Source organism: Nyctereutes procyonoides, unplaced genomic scaffold (assembly GCF_905146905.1).
Source record: "Nyctereutes procyonoides isolate TBG_1078 unplaced genomic scaffold, NYPRO_anot_genome, whole genome shotgun sequence".
Classification (NCBI taxonomy): domain Eukaryota; kingdom Metazoa; phylum Chordata; class Mammalia; order Carnivora; family Canidae; genus Nyctereutes; species Nyctereutes procyonoides.
The window spans coordinates 12,187,582-12,204,045 of record NW_026575132.1 but is presented as its reverse complement, the minus strand read 5'-3'; the positions used below and the strand labels follow the sequence as shown (position 1 = coordinate 12,204,045).

Sequence of the window (16,464 nt, the reverse complement as noted above, 5' to 3'; positions counted from 1 at the left end):
AAAAACCACCAGAAGTGTATTAGGAGTTGCTTAGACACGAATGAATAGCTACGGGAATAAGAAGTGACAGCTAGGGATCCCTGGGTGGCGCAGCGGTTTGGCGCCTGCCTTTGGCCCAGGGTGCGATCCTGGAGACCCGGGATCGAATCCCGCGTCGGGCTCCCGGTGCATGGAGCCTGTTTCTCCCTCTGCCTGTGTCTCTGCCTCTCTCTCTCTCTCATTCTATGTGACTATCATAAATAAATAAAAATTTAAAAAAATTATTTTAAAAAAAAAAAAAAAAAAAAAAAAAAAAGAAGTGACAGCTAGAGTACAAGGTTTCTTTTTGAGATAACAAAAATGTTGTAAAATTAACATTATGGCTGCATAGATCTGTAAAGATTGCTAAGAGTCCCTGAATTTTACATGTTACATGAGTAATTGCATGGTATATAAATTATATCACTAAAAAGCTGTTACTTAAAAGAAAAGACAAAATGATGTACTGATATACTACAACATGGTAAACCTTAAAAAATTATGTTAAATGGAAGAATCTAGACACAAAAGATAACATATTGTAAGATTCCATTTAAATGAAATACCTAGAATAAGCAAACCCATGGAGACAGAAAGATTTGAGGTTTCCAGGTGACATGGAGGATGGGGGGGATGGGAAAGTAACTAACAAAGGGTTTCATTTTGGAGTGATGAAAATGTTCTAAGAATCAGACAGTGGTAATGGTTGCACAATCTTGCGAATATCGTAAAACCCACCAAACTGTAGTTAAGTGGGTGAATTTTATGGTTTGTAAAGTAGATCACAATTCAAAAACATTAGATAAAAAAAAATTAGATAGCAAATAAATGACAAGTGACTACTTTATTGGACAGCAGAGTCACAGAGTTACCTAAATTCACAGCAGGCCTTAGAGAAAGAAATGGACTTTGTTTTAAACCATGTGGGAAGTATGGGTTGGGACAGGAGGGGAAGCAAATTATGAATAGCAAAGAAGTGCTAAACTTTTTTTTTTTTTTTTTAAGATTCTGAGAGAGAGACAGAACTACAAGAGTGTTAGTGAGACAAAGCATGAGCGGGGAGGAAAGGGAGAACTAGGCTCCCTGCTCAACAGGGGGCTCAATCATTTGGGGCTCAATCCCAGGACCCCCAGATCATGACCTGAGCAGAAGGCAGATGTTTAACCAGGTGAGCCACCCAGGTGCCCCATGAGAAGTGCTAACCATCTGGAATGTAATTGCTTAAAACTCTTTTTTTTTTTTTTAGGGGAAGACAGAGAATCTCAAGCAGACTAACAGCTGAGTGCAGAAGAGCCCAAGGCCAGGCTCAACCTCACACCCTGAGATCATGATCTAAAATAAAATCCAGTGAGGTGCTTAACTGACTGAGCCACTCAGGCATCCCTTACTCAAAACTTTTGAATATAAACTCAGAAAAAAGTCCAAAAGTTGTGGTCCAGGAATAGATGACTTTAAAACAATGTCCAAATTCTATGGACATAAGCCTCAAGATTTATAAAAAGAAGAAAATGAACTACAACAGCGTATTTAATAGCTGTTGGGCATGCAAAAATAGTTTTGAGGATTAATACATTTTGTGAAATACTACATTTAGGTAAGTCAAACGAGTTTACTACATGACACCCCAGAACACTTAAAATTATACTGTACCTTGCAGGTTCAGAAGGAGGCACATTTTGCAGTATCCACTTTACAACACAGCTATTTTTACACATTATGTAGTGCTAGTTTGAGAAATACTAGACTATATGACTACAATGATTCTATCAATTTCAAAGCTGTATGATTCTTAAAAACTTCTGGCTTCAATTTTTGTTTTTTTATTTAACTTGGTTTGTCATAAAAGTAAATTAGTAATTCATTAAAAAATAGTTATCTAGTCCTAAAGTTATAGAGAAATAAACCATGTCAACTAGAATATGTAAAAAAGATCATATCATTTCCTGATTTTGATGGTTATTTTGTGATTGAATTAAAACTGTTTTTAGGAAAAACACACTCAAATGTTTAGCAGTGATGGGACATCAGGTCAGCAACTTATTTCCAAGTGGTTCACAAAACAAAAAGTTCTTTAATCTCAGCTTTTAAAAAAAAATATTTTAAAGAGAGAGAGCACATGGTGGGGAAGGACCAAAAGAGAGACAATCTCAGCAGACTCCCTGCTGAGCAGAGTCTGACATGAGGCTTGATCTCACCACCCAGAGATCACAACCTGAGCTGAAATCAAGAGTGGGACACTCAAACAACTGAGCCACCCAGGTGCCCCTAATTTTAACTTTTAAATTAAAACTAAAAGAAAGGGATCCCTGGGTGGCGCAGCAGTTTAGCGCCTGCCTTTGGTTCAGGGCGCGATCCTGGCGACCCGGGATCGAATCCCACGTCGGGCTCCTGGTGCATGGAGCCTGCTTCTCCCTCTGCCTCTCTCTCTCTCTCTCTCTCTCTCTCTCTCTCTCTCTCTCATTCTATGTGACTATCATAAATAAAAAAATAAAAATAAAAAAAAACTAAAACTAAAAGAAATTCCTTACTTTATTACTTGGATGGAATAATATTAAATTATTGTTGAGCTAAAAAAAAAAATTGAGGACAAGTTTCCAGTAACTTGTTTCACCACCATTAAATTTTGTTTCACCACCATTAAATTTTGACTCATAAATCTACAAACATACAACTTTTAAGTACCCTGTCAACACATAACTTATAATTAAGCATGTAAAAAACTCTTCCATAGTCACTTCAGCCAATAAAAGGCATGTATCTAAATTATACATATTTTTTTTTACCACTACTTCTTAAGCTAATTATCTCCTTCGGACCAATTAAAATAATGATTGAGTTTTAAAGGACTTTTCATGTTTAATGTGGAGACTATTACTCATCAGAAGTGAATAAACATAAAAGTACTAGGCTGAACCTTAATGACATTATTTTTACTTAGGATGGAATTACTAAGCCTTTTCTCTTTCAAATCATTTCTCCTTCATGTTAATATATAATTACCTGGTTAATACCAAATTCTAAGAATCTAGAAAACATCCAAGTTGCAGAATTCTTAAAACATTATAGAACGATAACTCCTATACATGAATGTTCCTGTCACAAGTATCGGGCCTTAAGCAAACTGCCAAACCAAAAATTCATTACCAAATATAATAACTAAAAGCAACTACAACACCCAGTTTGAAACCAAAGAGTGGTAATAGTTCAATGTTATATAATACTGTTTTGTTCAGAATAAACCTAAATATTTCAAAAGTAGAATTTCAATCGTTATGTAATTTCTATTCCCAGCTCTAACACAGGGACTACTGTCTTATGTTTATTCTCTCCAGAAAGGCTAGAACATGGTGGAAATCTATAAATGTCTGTTGGATTAAACTGTCTTCATCTTTCCACTCATGCCACTTAGGAATGCTATGGATATGTACTGGATTCTATTTCCATTATGGGATTTCCACTCAACTCACCTTGATGGTTTGGCCACAAAATAAATTAATCTTTTTTTTTTTTTTTTTTTTTACCTTTTACATGATGACTCATTACTTTCTGGGAGAGAGGCAAAGCCCCTGAACAAATAACAATAAAAGTACCTAAAACATACCTTAAGGCAATCACTATGTCTTAATTATGTTAAAGAGCAAAACTCCATTTCATACTCAAGAAGCAAAAAAGTACTACCTAAATAAAGGAAAACTAAATAAAATTAAAACAAACTGAAGTTTAGTAAATAATAAATGACTGAATAATTTAAAAATCCACTCCAGCACATGAAGTGGGGAAGCAAAACCAAGGGCTCCAAGTACAGGATCAACAGGGTCAATTTTAAAAGCTAATACCTTAAGATTAAAAGATGAAAATGTGAAAGAATGACATTTCACAATACACCTCCTCCTTACTGCCAGCGGTTTACTATCTTATAACCTGCTCTCCCCAGAGTAAGGTAGCTCACTGTTTCCTACCTTACAGGTCACTGTCACTTCTCTCAAAGGCAAAATGTTAAATGAAAGAGATTTCAAAAAAAAAAAAAAAAAAAAAAGATGGGATAAGACAGCACAAATTTACACCACCTTAAGCTAAAAATGATAGTGAAAAATACATAAATAGCTTAACAAAAGACAGTAAAATAGAGCAAAGATCTTAGAAACTATGAAAAGAAGAAATGTGCTGTATTTATGATTATACAGCTCCAGTAATGGATAAACCTAAAATACAGCAAGTTACTGTTTCTCCACTCCTCACTTTCCTTCTTATAGTTGATGTATTTATTCAGCCAGCAACATGGTATATCCCACACAATGGTGATAGACATGCTTACTAGTTCCTTATGTCCACAAGAAGAATTATTTCCCTCAAAGATACAACAAAGTATTTTCTGTTAGTACAAACTTGAAAAAAATGCCAAACACAAAAATAGCTTATGACAGACTTCTCTGGTTTGTGTATGTCTGCAACACTAAATTTCTCAAAGATTTAAGTAGTCGGAAAATAATTATTCTGAAATCTTGTTTAGGAAAGTCCACATTATAGAGAGTTACATTATAAACAAATTTTTCTCAGAAGCAACCTCATCTCATAAAAAAAAGAAAATATGTAGGGGCACCTGGCTGGCTTAGTAGAGCATGTGACTCTTGATCTTAAGATCATGAGTTCAAGCTCCACGTTAGGTATAGAGATTAAAAATGAAATTAAAACATAAATAAGTAAATATTTAATAATAAGTTAATAACTAAAATAAATAAAATAATGCTTTAAAAAAGAAAATATTTACAAAAATTATATGCATCTTTAGTTTTTCATTACAATATATTTTCACTACTTAAAAGCAATTGCTAGCCCAGCTGGAATTTTTTTGAATTATCATTAAAAATTAGCTGCCCTTTCTATGAACAGTAACATTCATGTCAATCTTCACTTGCAATAGTGAGACAGTAACATTAAGCTACTAAGTAAGATTCTTTCTAAACAAAGACCAAAGTTTTATCATTAAGGAACATCTGGAAAATAACCAGTCAACAGTAACACTTGGCATTTGAAGTCACAGGAAATTAGAAATACATCTAGATTCGTTTTTTTTGTTTGTTTGTTTGTTTGTTTGTTTTTTTTTTTTTTTTTTTAGAGAAGGAGAAGGGCAGATGGAGAGGAAAACAGAATCTTAAACAGGTTCCATCCCCCAGCAGAGAGCCCAACACAGAGCTCGATCTCACAACCCTGACATCATAACCTGAGCTAAAATCAAGAGTTGGATGCTTAACTGAGCCACCTAATCACCCTGAAACACATCTAAATTCTGAATTAGTTCTATTTATACTTGGATTAACAAAAACTTGAAAATATTAAACTCAAATCTAACAAAATGAGGCCATCTGAGAACCTGTGTATTTTCTCCACAATTCCGAAATAATCTGTAACTTAATTACAAACACTGAAACAATTATTTACGGACTGATTTTCCTTTTCATATTTATGCCTTTATACCCACAGGAAAAAAGTCCATAATGAGGAAAAATACTAAAACACAGATGATCATAAAGGTAAATAAAAATTAAAGATAGAAAGTTGAGCAGCTGCCTTTGGCTCAGGTCATAATCTCAGGGTCCTGGGATTGAACCCCACACGGGGCACCCTGCTCAGTGAGAGCTTTCTTGTCCCTCTCCCTCTGCCTGCTGCTCTCCCCTTCCACCCAGCTTGTGCTCTAATAGATAAAATCTTTTAAAAAAAAATCAAGATGGAAGGCCTAACAGGCTAGGTAAGTCATCAGAGGCCCTTTGACCATGATCCTCCACCTGTGCTTTATAAATGGAAAAAAACAAATGACACTACTATACTCTAATTCAAAGGGAAGAGAGATTAATTAGAGACTCAATAACCAGTAGCACATAAATAAGTCATAAGAACAGAATGTATACCTTGGTAATCATAGTTAATAATACTGTATTATACATTAAAGTTGCTAAGATAGATCTTAAAACTTCTCTCACAAGGAAAAAAACTCTTCATGTATGGTGATAAATGTTAACCAGACTTAATGTGGTAGTAGTTTTCCAACATATACAAATAGCAAACCATTATGCTGTACAGTTAAAGCTAATAATTTGACGCCAGTTATACCTCAATAGCAAAAATAATAAGCAGTAGCACAGAACAAACTTAAATACATCACAATCTCTTTCCATACCCAAAGACTACCGACAAATGTTTTAATGACAACCTACCAAGTATCAGTGTTTGCAAGGGCAAGAAAAAAAATTAAAAACACAATGACATTTCAATTAAACAGTGAGCATTACGCTAGGTCTTGGGGCGTGGGATGGGTGGGTAATCACTCAAGATTCAGTTACAAGAAATAGTGCCACATTTTTCACAGAAATAGAAAAAACAATCCTAAAATTCATGTGAAATGAAAGATCCTAAAGAGGCAAAGTAAACCTAAGAAAGAAGAAAGCTGAAGGCATCACATTTCCTGACTTTTTTTTTTTTTTTAAGATTCTATTTATTTATTCATGAGAGACACACAGAGAGAGGCAGAGACACAGGCAGAGGAAGAAGCAGGCTCCCCTGTAGGGAGCCTGATCCGGACTTGATCCCATGACTACAGGATCAGGACCTAAGCCAAAGGCAAACACAATCACTGAGCCACCCAGGTGCCCTCAATACTTCCTGACTTTAAAATGTATTATAAAGTTAGAGTAATAAAAACACTATTATACTGACATAAAAATAGATACGTCAATGGAACAGAATCAAGAGCCAGAAAGGAATCTTCACATCTACAGTCAACCAATATTTTGACAAATAAGCCAAGAATACTCAATAGGTAAAGGATAGTTGTGCTGGGAAAACTGGATAAACACAGATTTAAAAATGAAATTGGACTCCATCCTACACCATTCACAAAAATTAACTCAACATGCAGTAAAGGTGTAAAACATAAGACCTGAAACTATAAAACTCCTAAAAGAAAACACAGGGAGAAGCTCCTTGATGTGGATCTTCGCAACTGATTTTTGGATGTGACACTAAAAGCACAAGCAACAAAAGTAAAAAGGAACAAGTAAAACTACATTAAAATAAAGGCTTTTATACAGAAAAAAAAATCAACAAAATGAAAAGGCGACAGAATGAAATATCTGCAAATCATATACCCAATAAGAGGTTAATATTCAAGCTATATAAGGAACTCCTACAAATCAAGAGCAAAACCACAAACTGGACAAAAAATAGGTATAGAAATTGAATATACATTTTTCCAAAGAAAATACACAAATGGCCAAAAGGTACACAAAAAGATGCTCAACACATCACTAATCATCAAGGAAAGGCAAATCAAAACTACAATGACATATTACCTCACACCTGCTAGAATGGCTACCATAAAGAAAAAAACAAGTGTTGGCGAAGATGTGGAGAAAGGGAACCTTTGTACACTGTTGCTGAGAATGTAAATTAGTACACCCACTATGGGAAGGAGGATGGAGGTTCCTCAAAAAGTTAAAAATAGAACTACCAAATGAGGGCAGCCCGTGGGCTCAGCGGTTTAGCACTACCTTCAACTTAGGGCGTAATCCTGGAGACCCAGGATCCAGTCCCGCGTCAGGCTCCCTGCATGGAGCCTGCTTCTCCCTCTGCCTGTGTCTCTGCCTCTCTCTCTCTCTCTCTCTCTCTCTCTCTCTCTGTGTGTGTGTGTGTGTGTGTGTGTGTCATGAGAGCATGAATAAATAATCTTAAAAAAAAAAAACTACCAAACAATCCAGCATTCCCACTTCTGTGTATATTCACAAAGAAAATGAAACCACTATCTCAAAGAGGTATCTGCACTCACATGTTTACTGAAACATTATTCACAACAGCCAAGGAAATAACCTGTGTTCATCTAAAGATGAATAAAGAAAATGTCTCTCTCTCTCTCTCTCTCTCTCTCTGTCACACACACACACACACACACACACACACACACACACACACGAATACTATTCAGCCATGAGAAAGAAGGAATTCCTGCCATTTGCAACAACATGAGTGGACCTGGAGGGCATTATGCTTAGTGAAATAAGTTAGAGAGAGATGTATACTGTCTGATTTCACTTAAATGTGGAATTTAAAATAGTCAAACTCATAAAAACAGAGAATAGAATGGTGGCTGCCAAATGCTGTAGAGTAAGGGAAGTGGGAAGGTATCAGTCAAATGGTACAAACTTCTAGTTCTAAAATGAATTAAGTTCTGAGAATCTAAAGTACACCATGGTGATTACAGTTAAAATATCATATACTTGAAAGTTGCTAAAAGAGTAAATCTTAAATGTGCTCATTGCTGCCTCCGAGAAAACAGTAAGTATGTGACATGATAGAGGTATGATCCTATTGTGGCAATCATTTCACAACATATACATGTATCAAATCATCAAGTGTACACCTTAAACTTACACAATGTTATATATCAATTATATCTCAATAAAGCTGGGGGAACAGAGCCACACTCACTTTAAGAAATCTGTACAAGGCACTGTTTCCCAAACAGTAGAAAATAATAGAAAACACTAGAGGAATAAGTTCTAGGATGCACCTCCAGCTATATACATAACAAAATCACCAAATTGCCCCACACAGAGCAGATATATCTAAAACAATTAGAGATGTGAGAATAAACAGAATGCAACCACTGGAAACTCTTAATCTGAGAAACACACCATCTTATTATGCTATGATCAGGAAATTAGCATATAATTACTGATGAACCTAGAACCCCATCATGCTTAGTGAATGTGAATCATCCAAAAAGTATATGTACCACATCTTAGCACTCAATACTCATGAACCTAGTAAATGGACAATGCAACAAAGCCACAGAAACACCTAATGTTCCCACACTATTCTGGCCAGTACAAACCACAGCTAGAACAGAAATGTAATCCCCCATTCATTTCCCCATTCAACTATCAAATGAATATATCATTTTATAACTACCAAAGCAATAACTGTCTCAGGCAAAAATCATAAGTGTATATGAAAAGTAATGTGAGAAAATCATTTAAAAAGGGAAAAAAGTAAAAAAAATAAAAATAAAAAAATAAAAAAATTTAAAAAAAAGGGGAAAAAAGTACCTTTACATTAACAGAAATATGATAAATGCAGCTGAAACAAGTAGACAAATTTAACATCCCCAATAATGGCACACACTCCTAATATATAATGCACTATGCTGAGAACCTATTATCACCACTTGCTGCCTAATATACAAAAATGCATAACTAAATGTTATCACAGGGAAACAATCTGAAAAACCCAAATTGAAGGACAACCTAAAGAAAAAAAAAAGCAATACAAAACACTGGCACATGCCTTTAGAAAATGTCCATGTGTTGAAAATATAGAAAAGTAAGGAATTGTTTTATTTTTTTAAGGAATTTTTAGATTAAGAACATGACATGTCATGACATGACAAATAAATATAATAAAAAATACCAAACTGGATCCTAGATTGGAAGAAGAAAAGAATTCTGCTAAAATAGATATTACTGGTACAGTTGGCAGAAGTTGGAGTTCAAGAAGAGGCAAGAAGCTAGGAAGATGTGTAAATACAATTCATAAGTCAAAAGCAACATAGTGTTGCACAGAGAAATCCAGACATGTGCAGAGGGTCTCCTTTTAGTATTCAGCAAAATACTGATTAATCAATACATGCATAAGAGAAAACTATCCAGGGGTGCAGAGAGACTTAACCAAGAGGATTATAATGAAGAGTGCCTGGTCCTCATACAAGTTAGGAAATAGTGTGTGGTCTTACCAGCCAAAATGGAAAAGCTCTCAATTCACGGGGCACTGGTTATACAAAGAGAAGTTGCCTTCTGAGTACTGAGGAATAATCAGCTCAGACTAAAAAACTCCACCGTTCACACCAAACAAATTATAAAAGGCACAAAAGGATCAAATAGTTTTCAAGCAACTTAACTGCATTCAAGAATAAAGCTTAAGAACAATTTATAGGATGATAAAGATCAAGTAAATTAATAATGACAAAAAGTAGTAATCAAAGATTACCAATGTAAAAAAAGAGGAAAATATACTGATAATGAGGAGAAAAAGTAATTGAAGCCAATCTAGAATGGACACAAATGTTAAAATTAGCAACAAGGACATTAAAATAACTATTATAGCCATATCTGTGCATTTAAAAAGGTAAGCAGAGACCTAGCCAATATAAAATGAACCAAACAACTCCCAGAAATGAAAACTATAATGTCTGAGACAAAATACATCAGATATAAACAGAAGAGGTTACAAGAACAAAAAAAGATTAATGAACTTGAAGACATAAGAACAGAATTTCTGGTTCTACAACTGAGGGCACTCGCAGCTCTCAGCACCCGGCCCAGCTTCTTTCAAAATGTCTACTGTTCACAAAATTCTCTTCAAGCTCATCTTGGAAGGTGATCAGTCCATGCCCCCAAGTGCATATGGGCTGGTCAAAGTATACACCAATTTTGATGCTGAGCGTTATGCTCTGAACAATGAAATGGCCATCAAGACCAAAGGTGTGGATGAGGTCACCACTGCCAACATTGTGACCAACTGCAGCAATGAACAGAGAAAGGCTACTGCCTTTTGCCTACCAGAGAAGGACCAAAAAGGAACCTGCATCAGCACTGAGGTCAGCCTTGTCAGGCCACCTAGAGACCATGATTTTGGGCCTATTGAAAACACCTGCTCAGTATGATGCTTCTGAGCTGAAAACCTCCATGAAGGAAACTAACATTAGGGGACTGATGAGTCCCTCATTGAAATCATCTGCTCAAGGACCAACCAAGAACTTCAGGAAATAGAGTCTACGAGGAAATGTGCAAGACTGATCTGGAGAAGGACATCATTTCTGACACATCTGGTGACTTCCGCAAGCTGATGGTTGCCCTTGCAAAGGGCAGAAGAGCAGAGGATAGTCACTGATTATGAAATGTCATTGATTATGAACTGACTGACCAAGATGCCTGGGATCTCTATGATGCTGAAGTGAAGAGGAAAGGAACTGATATGCCCAAGTAGATCAGCATCATGACTAAGAGGAATGTGGGTCACCTCCAGAAAGTATTTGAAAGATACAAGAGCTACAGCCCTAATGACATGCTGGAGAACATTAAGAAGGAGGCCGAAGGAGACCTCAAAAATGCTTCCTGAACCTGGTCCAGTGCATTCAGAACAATGCATTTTGCCAACCAAATGTATGACTCCATGAAGGGCTATCCATGTGGTCTATCCATATAATGAAATATTACCTGTCCATAGAAAGGAATGAAGTAGAGCCATATCTCATTCTATTGTGCTTCATAGATACTATTTTGGAGATTTTTTTTGTTTTTTTAGAAATTAAGGTTTTGTGGCAATCCTGTATCAAACATGTCAATAGGTGCCATTTTCCCAACAGCATTTGCTCACTTCATGTCTCTGTCACATTTTGGTAATTCTGACAATTTCAAATTTTATCATTTTTATTATATTTGTTATGGTAATCTGTGACCAATAATTATGACTCTCTGTAAACTCAGATGATGGTTAGAATTTTTTTAGCAATGAACTATTTTTTAAAGCGATCTCTAAGCCTAATGTGGGGCCCAAACTCACAACCTCAGGATTCAAAGTCACATGCTCTACCAACTGAGCCAGGCAGGCACCCTAGCAATAAAGCATTTTTAAACAAAAAGTACAATATTTTTTAGATGTAATGCTACTACACACTCAATAGACTACAGTGTAAAAATAATTTCATATGTACTGAGAAACCAAAAAATTCATTTGACTTGCTTTATTGTACTTTTTGCATTCTTGCAGCGCTCTGGAACCAAACTCCAATATCTCTAGGGCATGCCTGTGCTGAAACATGTTACAACATGGATTAATGCGGAAAATATTATTATATTAAGTGAAATAAGACACACAGTAAAGGACACATATTATGTTTCCATTTATACTAAATGCCCAAAATAGGCAAATAGAGACAGAAAGTAGATTTGTTTTTGTCAGGCTGTGCAGGGACAGGGAAATGTGGAGTGACTAATGAGTACAAGTTTTCTCTGGGATAATGCAAAGGTTCTGAAATTAGATTTGGTATTGGTCGCACAATTCTGTAAATATATTAAAAAACAGAATTTTACACTTTAAAATGGTTAAAATGGTAAGTTCTGTTATGTTAATGTTGTTTAAAATAAAACAAAACCCCCCAAAAAAATCAATTAAATAGGGTTTTTAACAAACTGATGACAACTGTTATATTTAGAAAGAGAGGAGACCGGGATCATTAGTAGCCAAAATGACTTGATCTAATTTACATTTTGTATCAAGAGAGTCTATGTATAACATCAAATAGTATTAAAACAATCTGAATTAATCAAACTCTAATCTTTTTCTAAAAGTCATGTTAATAATACAGGAGACCCAGTCTTTATTCACTTCAAGAAAAAGTTGAGATACAATGCCTTGTCATTACATGTATATAACACATCTACACTGCAAACCAAACTTCTAACATTAAGTTTATGTTATATGGAGGTTTTGCTATTTGCACATGAATAAAATTTGTAATTATATGTGTTTCATATAAGCAAATGTGCAGAGGACAAAAACCTAGAAACTATAAATTTAACATCAATAAATTTTAATTTCTTCTTCTCTCAAAAATAGTACTATATATTAAACTAAGTTACTCAAATTCTTTTTCTGAACCCGGTCTGTTCTTCTAGAATAAAAGGTTTTAAGGGAGAAGAGAAGGGATCATTATTCAAATGCGATCTCCTGGCAGAAGACTTGTACTACATATTGAAAAGGCCTGGCATCCTTTGTTACTTCCCTTATTCAATCTTGTTTTGTAGGTTCTGGAAGTCCCTAACAATGCATCTCCTTGCCTCTATTCAAAGTCTTCAATAGATAAATGGATAAAGCCAAACAGCAGTCAGCAAGAACAACAAAAGGAAAGTACTGCCACGTTATATTTAGTCCAAACCCCACTAATTCAGAATTCAGTAAACAGAGGCTCCTCATAGCAATCAAAATGGTAATAGAATTAGACAACTCCATGAGTTAACAATGATTTCTAGCATGAATACTATTTCTTGAATGGAGAAAAATATATATATGTAAAAAATTTTAATGGTAGAAAATATAATTTCAATCATTTTATTCAACAAAGGACGGGACACAGGCAAAAAAAAATTGAACACAATTCCTATCTTTGCAAAATTTTAGTTTAGCAATCACAACTAAGTTTGAGTTTACTTAACTGATTTTCAAAAACAGGAGTATCTTGGGGCACCTTGGTGGCAGTCAGTTGAGCACCTGACTCTCAGTTTCAGCTCAAGTTGTGATCTCAGGGTTGTGGGATCCACCCCCCCATTGGGCTCCACATTCAGCACACAGTCAGCTTGAGTTTCTTCTCACTCCCCCACCTCTCCTACTCATGATCTTTCTCTCTCTCTAAAATAAATCTTTTTAAAAAGTAAATAAATGAAAATGGAAATATCTCCCTTACTCACTATACAAGAAATTAGAGATCTATTCAGACATTTAATGAGCATCCACTATAGAATAAGCCATGCACAAAGTGAAAGCAAGTGAACTGCAGAATTAACTCCAAAGCATTAGCCACATGTGAAATACCACTTACAATTCTGTTGGTCACATCTATATTAAATATCCTGGATAAATGAAAAGTATTCACCAGCTTCATTTACCTGTACACACAAGTACAAACTCTTCCATTTTGGAAAACTCATTTATTTCATTACTGCCACAGATATTTTCTACAGCTTATAAGAAAAAAAAGCCTTATTCTTTTTACAAATATTTATTGAATGCCTGTTTTGTCCCAGGCACTGTTCCAGATATTGACAATGAAAAAGACTCCTTTTGGGGATGCCTGGGTGGCTCAGTAGGCTAAACATCTGACTTTTGATTTTGGTTCAGGTCATGATCTCAGGGTTGTAAGATTGAGACTCCCACTGAACTTCACACTGGGGTGTAGACTGCTTAAGATTCTCTCTCTCCAGGCCCTCCCTGTCTAGTGGGAGGTGGGAAATACTTCCTGCCCTCATAGCTCACCAGCCAGGGGAGACAGAGGCAAATAAATAAGACACATTATAGGTTAAATGGTAAGTAATATTAAGAAAAATAAAGCAGGGATCCCTGAGTGGCTCAGTGGTTTAGCGCCTGCCTTTGGCCCAGGGCGAGATCCTGGAGTCCCGGGATCGAGTCCCATGTCGGGCTCCCTGCATGGAGCCTGCTTCTCCCTCTGTCTGTGTCTCTGCCTCTCTCTCTCTCTCTCTCTCTCTCTATGTCTATCATGAATAAATAAATACAATCTTTAAAAAAAGAAAAGAAAGCATAGAAAGAAAAGTACAAGTAAAAAAGGGAGCAAACAAAGGGCAGAAGTATGTTATAACTTTACATAGACCAAGAAGGGTCATCAAGGAAGGTGACATTTGGACCAGATGTCTCCACAGGTGAATTCCACCGACATTTAAATAAGAATACCAGGGCACCTGGCTAGTTCAGTCAGTGGAGCATACAATTCTTGATCTCAGGGTTGTGAGGTTGATCCCCACTTGGGGCATGGAGCCTACTTAAAAGAAAATGTTTTTATGGGTGCCTGGGTAGCTCAGTTAAGCAGCTGCCTTTGACTCAGGTTATGATCCCAGGGTCCTGAGATCGAGCCCCACATCTTCTCCCCCTCCCTCTGCTGCTCTCCTGCCTGTGAACATACACACACATACTCTCTAATAAATAAATCTTTTAAAAAATTTTTTAATTAAAGAAGAATTAATGCCTCTTCTCAAACCACTCCAAAAAACCAGAAAAGCGATGAAAGCTTCCAAATTCATTCTACGAAATCAGCATTATCCTGATACCAAAGCCATATTGACATCACAAAAAAAGAGAGAGAGAATTTACAGACTAATATCTCTGATAAACATAGATACAAAAATCCTCAACAATATATTAGCAAACCAAATCCAACAACACGCTTAAAAAATCATTCACCACAATCAAGCGGGATTAATTCCTGGGATGTAAGGGTGGTTCAATATTTGCGAACAATCAACAAAATACATCACTTCAAGAGAAAAGATAAAAACTATATGATTATTTCAACAGACACAGAAAAAGCATCTGACAAAGTACAGTATCCATTCATGATAAAAACACTCAACAAAGTAGGTCTGGAGGGAACATATCTCAACATAATAAAGTCCTTAAATGAAAAACCCACAGCTAACATCATCCTCAACTGTGAAACACTAACAGCTTTTCAAAAACAAGGTAAGGATGTCCACTCTCACCATTTTTATTCAACATAGTACAGGAAGTCTTAGCCTCAGCAATCAGACAACAGAAAAAGAAATAAAAGGCATCCAAACTAGTGAAAAAAGATCCCTCACTATTTGCAGATGACTTTCACTGTTTGTATCCTGTTATCTGATACTATATGTAGAAAACCCTAAGAACTCTACCAAAAAATTGCTATAACTAATAAATGAAATCAGTTCAGTTGCAGATTATAACATCAAAATACAGAAATCTCTTACATATTTATATACCAAGAATGAAGCAGAAATAGAAATTAAGAAAACAATCCCATACAATTACTAAACTAAAAGACGTACTACTGAATGGGAAAAGATATTTGCAAATGATATATTCAATAAAGGGTTAGTATCCAAACTAGACAAGGAACTTATACAAATCAACACCAAAAAAAAAAAAACCAACAAATAATCCAAGTGAAAAATGGGCAGTTGATGTGAACAGACATTTCTCCAAAAGAGACAGATAGCCAACAGAGACACGAAGAGATGCTCAACATCACTAATCATCAAATGTAAATCAAATGTGAATTTTGAAATGTAAATCAAAACCACACTGAGATATCACCTCACACCTAATCAGAATAGCTAAAATCAATTAATACAAGAAACAACAGTGTTGCCAAGGATGTGGAGAAAAGGGAACCCTTGTATACTGTTGGTGGGACTGGAAACTGGTTTAGCCACTGTGGAAAATAGTATGGAGATTCTTCAAAAAACTAAGAATAGAATTACCATAGGATTCAGTAATTCCACTACTGCATATTTTACCAAAGAATATTAACACACTAATGCAAAAAGATATATGCACCCCTATATGTATTGCAGCTTTACAACCACCAAATTATGGAAGCAACACAAATGTCCATTGATAGATGAGTGGATAAAGAAGATGTGGTATGAAGTGCCTGACTGGCTCAGTCAGTAGAGCATGTGACTCAATCTCAGGGTTGTGAGTTCAAGAGGCATATTGGGCACAAAGCTCACTTAAAGAAAGAAAAATGTTGTTACTGTTGACTATTACCCATAAAAAAGAATGAAATCTTGCTCTTTCCAGCAACATGGATGGAGCTAGATAGTATATATCACTAAGTGAAGTAAGTCA

General features: G+C 35.6%; 1 protein-coding gene and 1 pseudogene across 6 annotated transcripts in view; one reads left to right on the top strand and one right to left on the bottom strand.

The window, feature by feature from the left end:
* Positions 1 to 16,464, bottom strand: part of ABI2 (abl interactor 2) — a 125,643-nt gene that overhangs the window by 95,898 nt on the left and 13,281 nt on the right. The gene's annotated exons all lie outside the window — the stretch shown is intronic.
* Positions 10,370 to 11,271, top strand: LOC129523052 (annexin A2-like; annotated as a pseudogene).